A 13614-nucleotide genomic window follows, 5' to 3' on the forward strand; every position below is an offset into this window, starting at 1 on the left:
GGAACCCAACTTGGTCTAACTCAAAAGCCTGTGCACACTCCATTGCACTCCTGTCCCACATGTTCTAGATACCAGCAACGTATTTTCCAGTTCTATAACCAAGTATGTCACCAAGGTTTCATAATGAGCATCAGGGGAAGAAAAATAACATACCTCTATTTGTTTTATTATCCCAATCTTAATAAAAACAGGAGGAAGGAGCCCTAGCCAGTTTGGCTCAGTTGGATAGAGTGTTGGCCTGCGGTCTGCAAGGTCCAGGGTTTGATTCCAGTCAAGGGCACATGCAGGGCTATGGGCTCGTTCCACAGGAGGGAGCATGCAGGAGGCAGCCAACCAATGATTTGCTCTCATCAATGAAGTCTCTATCTTTCTCTCCCTCTCCCAATTAAAAAAAAAAAAAAAAAATATATATATATATATATATATATATATATATATATATATATATTTTTTTTTTTTTTTTTTTTTTTTAAAGGACGAAGGAGAGGATGAAAACTAATATCCTGCCCAGTAGGCTTCTTTTTATACAATATAAGCAGAAAATAATTTTCATTTGACTATGTTCCTACAAAATCATAAATTTTAAATATTTAGTGTAGTAAGACATAACCAACATTTTCTACCATAATAATCATATGTGCAATATAAAAATCATTTAAATTTTATATAAAAAAGAGAATACACGATTTTTCCTATCTCCATTCCCTTTCCACTGACTAGACTAGCTCTTATCTGGGAATAAAAATTACTTGGTAAATCCCTCTGCATAGTTGTCATGAGTATCTCCATAGAGCAACATCAGAAGTTTTTAAGCATTAAACCAAAAAACTCCATACTTGAGAGTACTGAATCAAATGCAATAACCAGCGATTCTAGTGAACCATCAAAAAGTTTTCCAGAAATGCAAAACTACTCTGAAACACACATCTTATTAATGCAATGAGAGAAAGAGCAACCCCAGACTGAAAACCCATCCGGATTCCTCTTTAAAATGGAAATATTGATACATATTTCTCCAAACCAGGAACAGCCAGTCTCTCTCTTCATGAGCAGCTGCCAACTTGAGGCTGACAATACAAGTGGAACCGTCACAAATTCTCACAAGTGAGTGGACTTAATTCTGTACAAGTATACGCAGATGGGCATGCCAGGTACTTTATTAAAAGCAGAATTATCACTCAGAAGGAAAAGAAACCTCCCACCTTCCAGCTCTACGTTACAAATTTGTAAGCATTAAACCAAAAAATTCCATACTTGAGAGTACTGCATCAAATGCAATAACCCACAATTCTAGTGAACCTGATTTCACAGGCTGAGCAGCCTCGCTCTTTGATTGCCTAGCATATCAGCAAATGAGGGGGCCAAGCACCAGGACAAGGACAAGGACAAGGACAAGGACAATCAAGGTCAAGGAAAGCAAGGACACTGCTATCTCTGGCTTAAAAGACCTTCTAGTAGCTGTGACTAACTGAAGCAAGAATTTCCAGCTCCATGCTTTCAATGATTTATTCCAGGCTACATCTGGTACAAATAATTCTAGAAGTGCAAATGTATTCAGCATCATAAGGGTTAGACCCTCCTCTCCAGACACACACAAGATGTAACAAAAAGATATTGGGGGTGGGGGGGAGTCACTAAAAAGATTATGCAGAGAAGGAAAGTAGAACTCGGACTGCAGTGCTGAGTATCTCGCTTCTCAGCTCTTTCTGTGAGAAGGAAGAGCCATCCAAGATCACAAGTCAGAACCAGAATTGTCAAAACAGCCTTCGGTTATGAGAATTTAGTCCTGGCAGCAGAATCCCCAGCGCATGGCACCATGTTAATGGCTGGAGAGAGTATTCCTTGCGACTTTGAACACTTACTAAAATGTCCAAAACTGCGCTTTTTGCAGCGGTTGAGGCTTCTCTGACAGACTCCCCGGAGAACCAGGGCCAGTTTTTCCCAGATTCAGCATTTCCGCTTTGCAGTGTTTGGCCCCTAGAAAGCGCTCAGTACAAAAGTCAGACTTAAGATCCTAAGAGCAAGGATTTTTACTCATGCCTTTTATTTACTATTTATGATAAAAACATGTCCTAGCCGGTTTGGCTCAGAAGGGTCCCAGGTTCGATTCCGATCAAGGTCACATGCCTGAATTGTGGGCTCAGTCCCCAGTACAGGGTGTGCAGGAGGCGGCTGATCAATGATTCTATCACTGATGTTTCTCTCTCTCCCTCCACCTTCCTCTCTGAAATAATGTATTTTTCTAAAAAAGAGTTCTTTCTTTTAAAAAAACAAAAACATAACTGAAGGACTTGTATACATGCATATAAGTACAACCAATGGACATAAAGCTCTGGGGAGGGAGGGGATGGGTGGGAGGGAGGGAGGGGGGAAAATAAAATAAAATTAAAATAAAAAAAAATAAAAAAAATAAAAAATAAAAAATAAAAAATAAAAAAACAAAAACATAATTCTAACTATCCCCTATTCATACTTGGTTCTACATAAATGTAGGGAGTGTGCAGGAGGCAGCTGATGGATGTTTCTCTCTCATCGATGTTTCTAACTCTCTATCCTTCTCCCTTACTCTCTGTAAAAAAAAATCAATAAAATATAAAACATAAAAGGCCTTGCAGGTGCAACTTGATATCACTGTTAACGATCATCAAAACAATCTAGGAGCGACAACTTCTCACCTGACACTGAAGGCTGTAAAACACACCATAGGTTACGGACTGCTTATCTGAAATAAGGTGAAGAAGTATTGACTTTTCCTTCAGAACCGGCCTGTAGGTAAACAATGCCAGAGTTAAATATTACCACGCTTCCACTCCAGAAAAAGTATAGCAGAGAGCTAACCCGGCAGTCCAGACCCAGTGAAGGCTGACATACCCATTCTTTAGGCGACATGTTTATGGAAAAGGAATGTATTTTTTTACCTCTCCTTCCTGCTCCTCTGTAAGTGGGACTCTCTCAGAGGGAAATTCTTTTTCTGAATGACAATTCAGGACATAAGACGTCCTACAATATTTTAGTTAATTGTAGGGGATCAGAGTGACTATGAATGATTGGCCCTCAAACGTAACACTAATTTTCTTTTCTTTGCATCGAGCTTACATAGAAGCCGACAAGGTACAAATACTTTAAAGGAAATGATAAGGAATTTGACGACTTTAACCCTTCTTTCCAGGGCACCTTCCCTGGAAGACTGATACGCTCCCAGTCTGTTTTTTCTGTTTTTTAATATATTTGTATTAATTCCAAAGAGGAAGGGAGAGGTAGGGAGGGAGAGACAGAGAAATAGAGAAAGAGAAATCTATGATGAGAGAGAATCATTGATCAGCTACCTCCAGCACTCTCTCTACTAGAGATTGAGACTGCACCAGGACATGTGCCCCGACTGGGAATTGAACCATGACCTCCTGGCTCATAGGTGGATGCTCAACCACTGAAACATGCTGGCTGGGCCAGTCTGTTTTCTTCCCCTTCTCCCCCCGCCCCATCTTGCCGTGGGTACACAGTGGAGGACTGGCCAGGCCCACCCTTCTGCTCAGCCCAACTCCTACTAAAACATGAAATTAGCATGATATTTTCACAAAATCACGTTACCTGGAAGTTGCTTCCTTGCGACCCCTTCACCCTCTCCAGATAGTTTGAGAATCTTATAACCTGCACTTGCCCATCTTCTTTCACTGCCCAAAGGGGATCTACGCAACCTGCCAAGAAGTACACACTTCCTCAAGGGAAACTGGAAGCAGCTTCATTTTTTAAAAATATGTTTGTATTGATTTCAGAGAGGAAGGGAGAGGGAGAAAGAGAAAGAAACATCAATGATGAGGGAGAATCACTGATTGGCTGCCTCCTGCATGCTGCCTACTGGGGCTTGAGCCTGCAACCCAAGCATATGCCTTGACAGGGGATTGAACCGTGACCTCTTGGTTCATAGGTTGATTCGCAAACCACTGAGCCACACCAGCTGGGCCTGAAGCAACTTTAGTTTATCTTTAAGTAAATACATTTTTATTTCTCTTCAGGATGGAGTTTAAACTGAAGGCCAAGGGAAAGTTACTAACTATAATATACTAAAAGTAAGATTTTGGGATCAAAGGTTTATATGCAAATATGTACTTGTGAACGGCTTCAAGCTATTTGCTTCAGTAAAGCTCCTCTAAATTGAATTTGTTTTACACTGTACATTTGCTCAACATTTCTTCCTTGATTGCATAAAAGTTAGCCACCGGGGCAATCCCAAATAGCAAATCAGGTCACAGCGTGTGAAGGTGACGTCTTCTTGCTATCTCTCTGCAGGGGAAGGAGTAGCCCCCAAGTCTGTCCTCCCTGAAGCAGAATAACCTATTTCATCATGAGCCAAGCGAACAAGAAAAAGTCATGCATGGGTAACTGCCCACATAAAAGGAAAGAACTGCTGATTTCAGAGAAGCCTGAGGTCATTTAAAAAAAAAAAATAACTATCATCAGGGCAATGTTCTATAAAGCTTGGCTTAGAAATACATTTTCAGGAGTAGTAGCTGACAGCCAAACTCAGTTCCGGGTTATCCTGAACTGCCCTAGGCCAAGGATAAAGAACCCTGGTCAAAGCAGGCTTTTCTCAACCAAGTGTCAGGCTGGCTAAAGTGAGACTATATCATCTAATCCTTTTTTTTTCTTTCTTAATAAAAATTTTAAAAAAATAACAGAATGGGGTCACTCATCCTCAGCCAGTCACTTCTATGCAGGCCACAAGCCACCACAGCCAAGCACCTGCCAGCTAAGTGGTCACCTACGAGGCCTCAACAGAGAGTCTGGGCGCATTTCTACTAGTAAGTGTCCCCGAACACCCTCACCACACACTGACCCCCTCCTCTGGGCTCTTATTGGTCCCCTGGCTTCTTCTGAGGCTCTAAAAGGTGGAGAGTGAAAGGGACTGGACTCTGATGGAGCCGAGGGTATACTTAAGTCCTCAGGGTATACTTAAGCTTCCACATTATGGAAAGGTAACTCAAGTTTGGGAATTCCAGAAGACATTGTCTCCTCTTCAAGTAAGCAGTTTAATCTAGGAGTCGCATTCTAAACCAATCTGGGAAAACTTATGAACTACCTATACACCCAACTATAATAGATATCAGGAGAGACTTATGTCAACAATGCGAAACTACAATATGGATACAAAAAGAATTCTGGCAAAACAGTAATACTAGAGATGAACTACGGAACGTAAGTGGATTGTGAGTCTGGTTTACATAACCATCGAAGAGCAGGTCTGAAAGACTTCCATTCCCTGGAATTTAAAACTTTTCTGTTCTTATCTGCAGGAATGCTATTCCTAAGAGTGTGTATATACCACGCACACCATTTCTCATCAACAAACTCAGTCTGTGTTAGAGCAGCCTCTACTTCAGGCATGCAGGTTCTGACATTTGATAAGCATCTAAACCAGGATTGGGGGAAGGGGGTCTTTTGAAAGTCATCTTCTGTCACTGTCATACACAGCTCTTCAACTATGATTTGGGAGGGTTAGAAATTGTGTTTTGAGAAAGTCAACAAATTTGGCTACATTAAAGTCTAGAACTTCTATAAGTCAAATCCGCTACGAGTATATGCTAAGTGTCTTTGTAAAGCAAAAACAAAACTGGGAAAAATAGTTGCAATGTGAAGACAAACATTTATTATCAAGACATAAAAGGCTCTTATAAATTGACTGAAAAATGCTAATGCCCAAGGAAGAAAAAAAAATAGCACTGCATTCAAATTAAAAGGGAAGGAAAATGAAAAATTACTAGATGTTTTGGTGTTCAACATTATTTGCAATCAAAGAAACGGAAATTTAAATATTGAGATAGCACTGTTCACCTATAAAGCTAGCAAGAACTATTTTTCCTTTTAAGGACGCTTCCCCATATTAACAAGAATATAGTAGCACAGGTATTCTCAGAGTGCCAATAGGAACACACTTCGGTATAACATTTTTTGGAAAGCAAGTAATCAATCTGTATACAGAGATTTGTGAATCAACTGTGTTTGAAGGACTCCATCTAAGGAACTATGCTCTGTAGATCAAGTTTTATAAAGAATGTTTGTTGCATCAGTATATATTTAATAATAGGAAGTAAATTAAAAGTTCAGCTATAAGGAAATGGCTAGGTAAATTGTTACTTCTACATAATATTATGTAGTCACTAAAATAATATTCTTGAAGAACTATGAAAACGTGAGTACCTTTTCAAGTGTTAGTTAAAAAAAATCAGCATGCAACAGTATATTTATACCACCACTGTAAAATATATATATATATATATATATATATATATATATATATATATATATCTTTGTTATATTGTGATTATCTTTGGAAGAAATGATTATTTAACTACTTTTTTGTTTTTATTTTTTAGAGAAACGTTGATGTGAGAACAAAACATCCCGCATGCCCCCTTCTGAGGATGAACCACAAACCCCAGCATATGTTCTGATCCAGAATCGAACACATAACCTTCCAGTGCACAGAAAGGATGCCCAGTCCACTGAGCTACAGGGGCCAGGGTGGACTATTCAACTCACACTTTTCCTGAACCTACCAATTTTGATTCAGCAAGCATGCATCACTTTTGAAATCATAACAAATAAAGACCAACAAAATGAGGGACATGCTTTTGAAATGCTCAAATCGAATAACTGCTGTTTTGTTTCCAAGAAATACCCAAAAAATCTAGCTATAATTTTATAATCCTACACAACACTCAAAATTGTAACCTTCAATTAGTGATATGTAGTTAAAAGGTGCAGGTCCTGTGCAAGAAGAACTATTTGCTCCACACCAAGCGAATTTTGAGTTGAATGCATAACTATGCATTATTTTAAACTAAATCCCACTCCTCTGGATTTTGTTCTTTTTCTTAAGGATGAGTAGTTTCTAATCATTTCTTTGTATAACTTTCCTATGGAGTATTGTACCTCAGGGAAAAAAATTATGAAAGCACATTGTAAAGTACTATACAAATAGGGCATCATTGCTCCTATTTAAATTGCCCATCATTTCCTGCCCTAATTATCCCCGAAAAAGAAGGCTGTCTCCAGAACTGCCTTTCCAACCGTGCAATTCCTTTTAGTGTTCAGCAAACACAGTTATCTGGGTGTTTCTGCCCTCCTTGAGGAAGTCCGAGGCTCCCAGGAAGCAGAAACTCTGGTTTCTTCCCCACCTCACCCCACCCCACCGAGGAGTGGCGGTAAGGAGGCAGACTAACCCCCACCTCCACCCCAGTCCACCGCCAGCCCCGGCCCCGAGGACTGAATCCCCATTAACCTGGCAAAACACGAAGGCTCTCCTCCCGGCTCTCCTCGGCAGGCGCCCCTCCCTGCTTTGCCTGAGACTTTGATTTTATTCAAACAAAACCCAGCACACTGGATTTCCTCTATGAGCCCGCGGACTGCTGAAGGAGTGTTAACAAAGTATGTGAAACTGCAGGCAGGCCAAAGGAAGGACTCGTCTCCCCGTGTTTACTCCAAAATAAGTCCAATAAGTCCGAGTCAGAAAACAACAACACGACAGCAGAAAGAGGGTAGGTCTTGAAAAGACACAGAGTTCTAAGGAAAGCAGACACTCACATCCACTACCGATCACAGAGGAGTCCCACCTGGGGCCTCACAGCCAGAGGGACACAGGGACTCGCAGGCAGCTGGAAGGCTGGGAGAGGGAGAGAGGAGGGGGAGGAGAAGGGGGTGAAAGAGGCCCAAGCCCGTCAATGCCAAGTTCACCCTGATTGCTGACACCGGGAACGGGCCCCCGCCAGCCGCCGGCCGGAGGGCTGGATGGTCTGCCTGCAGGGCCCGGCGGGGCCGGGGTGTGGTGGGCGGCCCCGGGCCCGGGGGACGGCGGGGCCGTCTGCAGGGAACCGGGTCTACCGTGGTCACGGTCAAGGTGACAGCGATCAGGTCCGCATCCGTCCCTCCGCGCCAGCTGCGCGCGCCCACGTGAGCCAGCTCCCCGCAGCCTCCGCGCCGCCGCCGCCCCCCACCCCCACTTCGCCCCAACTTTGGCGCCTGAGCCCCCCGAATACCGACCCGCCACCCCTTCGCCACGTCCTCCCTCAGCCCTGGCCCGCGATCCCCGCCGATGACAGGCGGGGCCCCCGGAGTCCACCAACTCCGCACTCACCTCTGCGCCTGGGATCCAGCCCGAGCCCCGCGGGGAGCGCTCCGGGGAGGCGGGGGCGCTGCATGCCCGCCCCCGCGCCCTTTGCACCCTCTGGGCGGCGCTGCGGGTCCCCCCGGGGCGATCGGCACCTGGGCACCCGCGGGCCGGCCCCACCCCCACCCCACCCCACCCGCGCCGGCGGCGGAGCTGCAGCGGGGCGGGATCGGGGCGGGATCCCGGAGTCCCCGTGCCGCCCCCGCCGCTCCCCACCCCCCAGTGTCCCCGCGCACCCCCGCCTCCCGGCCGCCGCGGGGCGGGGCGAGGGCGGGGAGTTGGGAAACTTGTCCTTAGAGGCCGCCCGGCCCGCGCCCGCCGCCCCCCGCTGCGCCCCGCCGCCCGGGACCCGGGGAACCTGGACCCGCGCTGGCGCTACCTCGGCCGGCTCCGCGCTCCGGGCTCCGGGCTCCGCGCTCCGGGCTCCGGGCTCCGCGCTCCGCGCTCCCGGCTCCGCGCTGCGCTCGCCGCGGCTCCCTCCTCGCGCTCCCGGGCCGGTCCGCAGCCCGCGCGCTCCCGGGCTGACTGCGGGCGCGCTCCCCGCCCGGGGCTCCGCCGGCCACGCCGCACCTGTTGCCACGTGGACTGGCGCCCGCGGCGGCTGCCTGCGCACCTGGCGGTGCGGCCCCGGCCCGCTGCGCGGTCCCCGCGGGCGATCGGCACTCCCTCGGGGCGATCGGCACTCCCCCGGGGCGATCGGCACTCCCCCGGGGCGATCGGCACTCCCCCGCGGGCGATCGGCACACCCCCGGGGCGATCGGCACTCCCCCCGGGGCGATCGGCACTCCCCCGGGGCGATCCGCACACCCCCGGGGCGACCGGCACTCCTCCTCGCCCCCAGGGCAGGGGCCCTCGCCCGGCTGCGGAGGGGGTGGGGGAGAGGAGGCAGGGCGTGGGAAGCCTGGAGGGGTTATCAATTCGGAGGTTTGCACGGAACCAGCAGGGACTGTTTTTTCAGAGTCCGACTCCCGGTCGGTAGGATTGTCTGCATTATCTTCACCTCTGAGAGGTTTACTAGCAAACACCAGGCGTTATCTTCACCTCTGAGAGGTTTATAGCAAATACCTGCTAAAGGTTAAAGACAGGCGCTCCCGAGCTGTGAGATCTCCAGATAAAAAAATAAAAATAAAAAAGCGCTGAGGACACGGGAACACCTGGGAAGCAGGCGCGACCCACTTTTCAGTCAACACACACACAGGCCTGGCTCCTTGCTGGTGGAGAAATTCCACCCCTGGCTGTCTGCGAGGCCCATGAAATACTCTCTTCCCTGAGCATATGTTTAGTGCAAAGCTTTTCCCAACGACGCTCTTCTGCTTGCCACTGACAAGGGATGTTGCTGATCATGAAATGTCAACCTGAATCCAAATGTGTCTCTGATTACTTGTTTGGGACGAGCTGAAAGCTTTTAGAGAGGAGTAGACTTAAGCTGAGGATACTGTGTTTGACTGAGTTTCTACACTGTCAATATTAGATCAGTAACAGATGTGTTGGATTTACGGTTGTCAAGCCTTTTCATGCCTACAGTGTTCCATTATCCTCTCAATGAGACCCAGGGGCCTGCCTATACGGTCAGACTGGTATCTCCATTTTTCAACTGGAGAAATGGGAGCTGGGAGAGGTCCCTGGCTTGCCCTGGCCCCATGGCTCAGTTGATTGGGGTGTCCTCCTTACACCAAAAGGTTGCATACCCACTCTTATGTCTAGATTGCTGCTTTGATCCCTGGTGCGATGGGCACGGGAGGCAACCAACGGGTGTTTCTCATAATGCTATTTCTCTCCCTTCCTCTCTCTAAAAAGATTGGGAGTTAGGTGAGGATTAAAAAACATTTTTTAATAGATATGAAAGGTCAAAGGGACTTGCTCCAGGTCACACAGCTAGCGAAGAGCAAGTGCAAACTCTACAGGCCTCCCTCCCAGTCTTCCCTTTTTATTTCATTACCCGGTGACAACTCTCAGGTACTTTTGAAGTTCCTGTTGTAAAGACAGGCGTGTAACTAACACATGCATGACTCTAGGAAAAGGCATGTGACTGCTTTTAGGGAGCCGGCATTAAACCCCATTGGACGATTGTCCCTGTGCAAAAGCACCAGAAACAAAATAAAAACAAACCACTGGACATTGTAAGTCATCAGGCAATTATGCTAATTAGCAGCATGCCTCCTTCCAAAGCAGAGTACTCTAAGGTTAGACATACCATTGAATCTTTATAACCCTCAGGTGACCCAGATGACTTAGTCCACCCCTCCCCCAACAGTTCTGTAGTGTACCCTAGTTATATATCTATAAATATAGAAGCTGTTTTTACTTCATTTTCCCACGGATTAGTTAAAGAAAGAAAAGAAGAAAACAGCTGAAACCGGTTTGGCTCAGTAGAGAGCATCAGTCTGCGGACTGAAAGGTCCCAGGTTCGATTCCGGTCAAGGGCATGTACCGTATTTTTCGGACCATAAGACCCACTTTTTTCCCCCCAGAAGTGGGGGGGAAAAGTCCCTGCGTCTTATGGTCCAAATATAGCCTACACATATACTTTAAAAAAAAAGTTTTTTTACTTGCCCGGCTCTGTGTGGTCTCTGTGTGCTTGCCCGGCTCTAAAATGGTTCTAAATGCTGCTGTTTACTTTACAGGGTTGATTACATGTGTTTATGACTGTGATGTTGGGTTTTAATGCACATAAAATATTTTAGGACACTATTTGTTTCAGAATCTTTTTTTCTTCATTTCCCTTCTCTAAAAACTGGTGCGTCTTATGGTCCGAAAAATACGGTACATTGGTTGCAGGCACATCCCCAGTAGGGGTGTGCAGGAGGGAGCTGGTCAATGATTCTCTCTCATCGATGTTTCTAGCTATCTATCCCTCTCCCTTCCTTTCTGTGAAAAATCAATAAAATATATTTTTTTAAAAACACACCATCTGTAAGTAATTAGAAGCAACTTTTGTGAGAATCTGAAACTGGGCTTCTAATTTGCATCCACATTACAAGAACGGTTACCTTCTAGGGACATCGTCAGGGACTCTGTGGAGGCAAATATGCTTTAGCAGAGGCCTGCTGACTTTTCTTTCCATCTTTGTTCTGGGCGTGTGGCCATGTTCTTGATCTCTGATCTTCAATGCTGACCTGCTGCAGACTTCATAAACAACATTAGGGCTCAGATAATAATTCCCCATAACTTTGTAGCTCTTTGTCCTAAAACGAAAGTTCGCCTAACTTATTTTCTCCATTAGAAAACTGCAAATGAAAACTACTTTGAAAACTTATTTTTTCACTTACTCAGATTGACAAAAGTTACAAAGTTTGATAACCATGGTATGTTGGCAAAAGTGTGAGAAATGGGCAGTTACAAAGCAGATGTTCTTGTAAATTAAAATGACCTCCATCAAGAGCAATTCACAATATCTAACAAAGTTATAAATGCTCTTATCTTTGAGCCAGTAAGTCCACATATAAGAATTTCTCTGACAACACACATGAGAAATGGCATGTATATATAAGCTTGTCCATGTCAGCATCATTTATAATAAGAAAAGGTCAAAAAGGTATAAATGTTCATTGATAAAAGACTGGTGATTTACAAAACAGCCATAAAATTACATTTTATGAAGTATCTTTAAAAAAAATGAGAATGCTCTTTGTGCTATTATGAAATTATTTTCAAGATACATTATGTGAAAAAAGATACCTTATGTGCACAACTTTTTGAAATGCAAAACAAGTATGTTACACTCTATTAAAAAGCAAGAAATTACTAGTATACATATGTTTATTTGTATAAGCATACAATATCTCTGGAAAGATGTCCCAGAAACTGATAAAATTAATTGGTCTTAATAAGGAAGCTGGACAGCCAAAGAGCAGGGTTTGAAGAGAAACAATTCATTAAATATAATTTTGTATTTTTTAAATTTTGAACCATTTAAATAATAGTACTGTTTCAGAAAATCAGAGAAGAACCAAGCAATACTTAGAAAGATGGAGTTATATTTATTACACACTGGTCCAGAGGAAAATGTCTCTCAAATTCTGGGCCACAACATGGAGGAATTTTCCCTATTTATATGTTTTACCTTCTTTGTCTCCCAAATATGGGGTGTTTCCGGCCCCCTTTGCAAGTTCTTAAAGAGCCCCTATGTGCTTGGCCTTGAGACCTCAACCAAAGGCCTGGCCTGGTGCTAGCACTGATTACCTTGTCTGGGGAAGGTTTAATTGCCTCTCTGAAGTGGGAGTACTCTTAATTTCCTTATTATTTAAGAAAGCAAGCATTTACAGAAGCCAAATAGCAGGGTTAAAATTTCAAACAGCAGTTTTTGTATAAGATGGATGCTTCAGTACCATTTAAAGTATTGTTTTGCCATCAGGAATGACTAAGATTCTTTCCCTACTAATTTCAGGATAAATTTCTCATGCATTAACGGAAGAGAAAAAAACAAAATTCCCCAACATGCTTTCAAACTTCTTCTTCTCTAGTTTACTGAAAAGGAAGGCTTCAGTACATAAAACTCTAACATGCTGTGATTTGGGTGCAAATAATGAATTAGCTAACTCCTTGGAATGATATCTCCCTGGGATAGAGCTTCCAGCAATTGTTCCCAGTCACACTCTACCAGAAGTAGAGTTTGATTTGATTCCCAAAGAGGAAAACTTCAGTACATTGATTTGAGCAGTAAGGAAGTAATCCCATGGGAGTTCCTGGGAGTCATATTATTTTATTTCCAAACTTGATCCCCTTTTTTAATTTGTTATTTATTTAGACCACCACATCACTGAATGAGGGATTCAAACGAAGTCTAAAAGACAGGCAGAGTAAATTTAAAAAACAAATATTTGGAAACATTAAGACAGGATCCAAGGAAAAACATACAGATAAGAGTAAACATACCATTGAGTAGCAAGTTAAACCACTGAGCTTTTCGCTTGCCAAATGCCACAACCGGTTACGTAACTGCCATTTTCAAAAGGGTGAAGGAGTTCTTTAAGGAAAGCAAAGCTTTACCTAGCACTGAATTCAAAGAGAAGTTTTTTCACTCATATTTTAGATCAAGACTATGATTCACAATATGTAAGAAACTTTAAATGATTGTTTTTCATAATGGCTTAGAACATAAGCCAAAAATATTATAATAAAACTCGACTTGATGAAGGTATTCACCCCGCCAAGCCTTATAACAGCATATTGGGATCCAGGGTTGACTATAAATAGAGGTGTGTAAAAGCTTTTAAAAGTCAAGTTTGCTCATGGTAAAATTCTAACATGTTCACAAATCCCTTCACACTTGCTTTATACAGCATTCCAGGAATTTTTCAGGCTTCTACCCATTTGAGAGGAGCTGAAGAATTAATTGCAAAAAACAACAGAGATCCAGAATGCTGGAATTTTGTGATACTGCTGATTGACTGTTCTATTTCTATTGAGAGAAAACATATATTACAAATATCCACATGACTTTTAATTCT

At 44.0% G+C, this 13614-nt stretch overlaps 1 protein-coding gene across 2 annotated transcripts in view; it reads right to left on the minus strand.

Moving 5' to 3' along the window:
* Positions 1-8265, minus strand: part of MTUS1 (microtubule associated scaffold protein 1) — a 128472-nt gene extending 120207 nt beyond the window's left edge. Inside the window, exon 1 of one of the 2 annotated variants that reach the window (XM_045588928.1) lies at positions 8132-8265. The gene's annotated coding sequence lies outside the window, so the exon portion shown is untranslated. The remainder of the gene's footprint in view (positions 1-8131) is intronic. The other variant, XM_036455282.2, reaches the window with a different exon arrangement.
* Between the last annotated feature and the right edge of the window lie 5349 nt (positions 8266-13614).

This window comes from Pipistrellus kuhlii, unplaced genomic scaffold (assembly GCF_014108245.1).
Source record: "Pipistrellus kuhlii isolate mPipKuh1 unplaced genomic scaffold, mPipKuh1.p scaffold_m20_p_3, whole genome shotgun sequence".
Lineage (NCBI taxonomy): Eukaryota > Metazoa > Chordata > Mammalia > Chiroptera > Vespertilionidae > Pipistrellus > Pipistrellus kuhlii.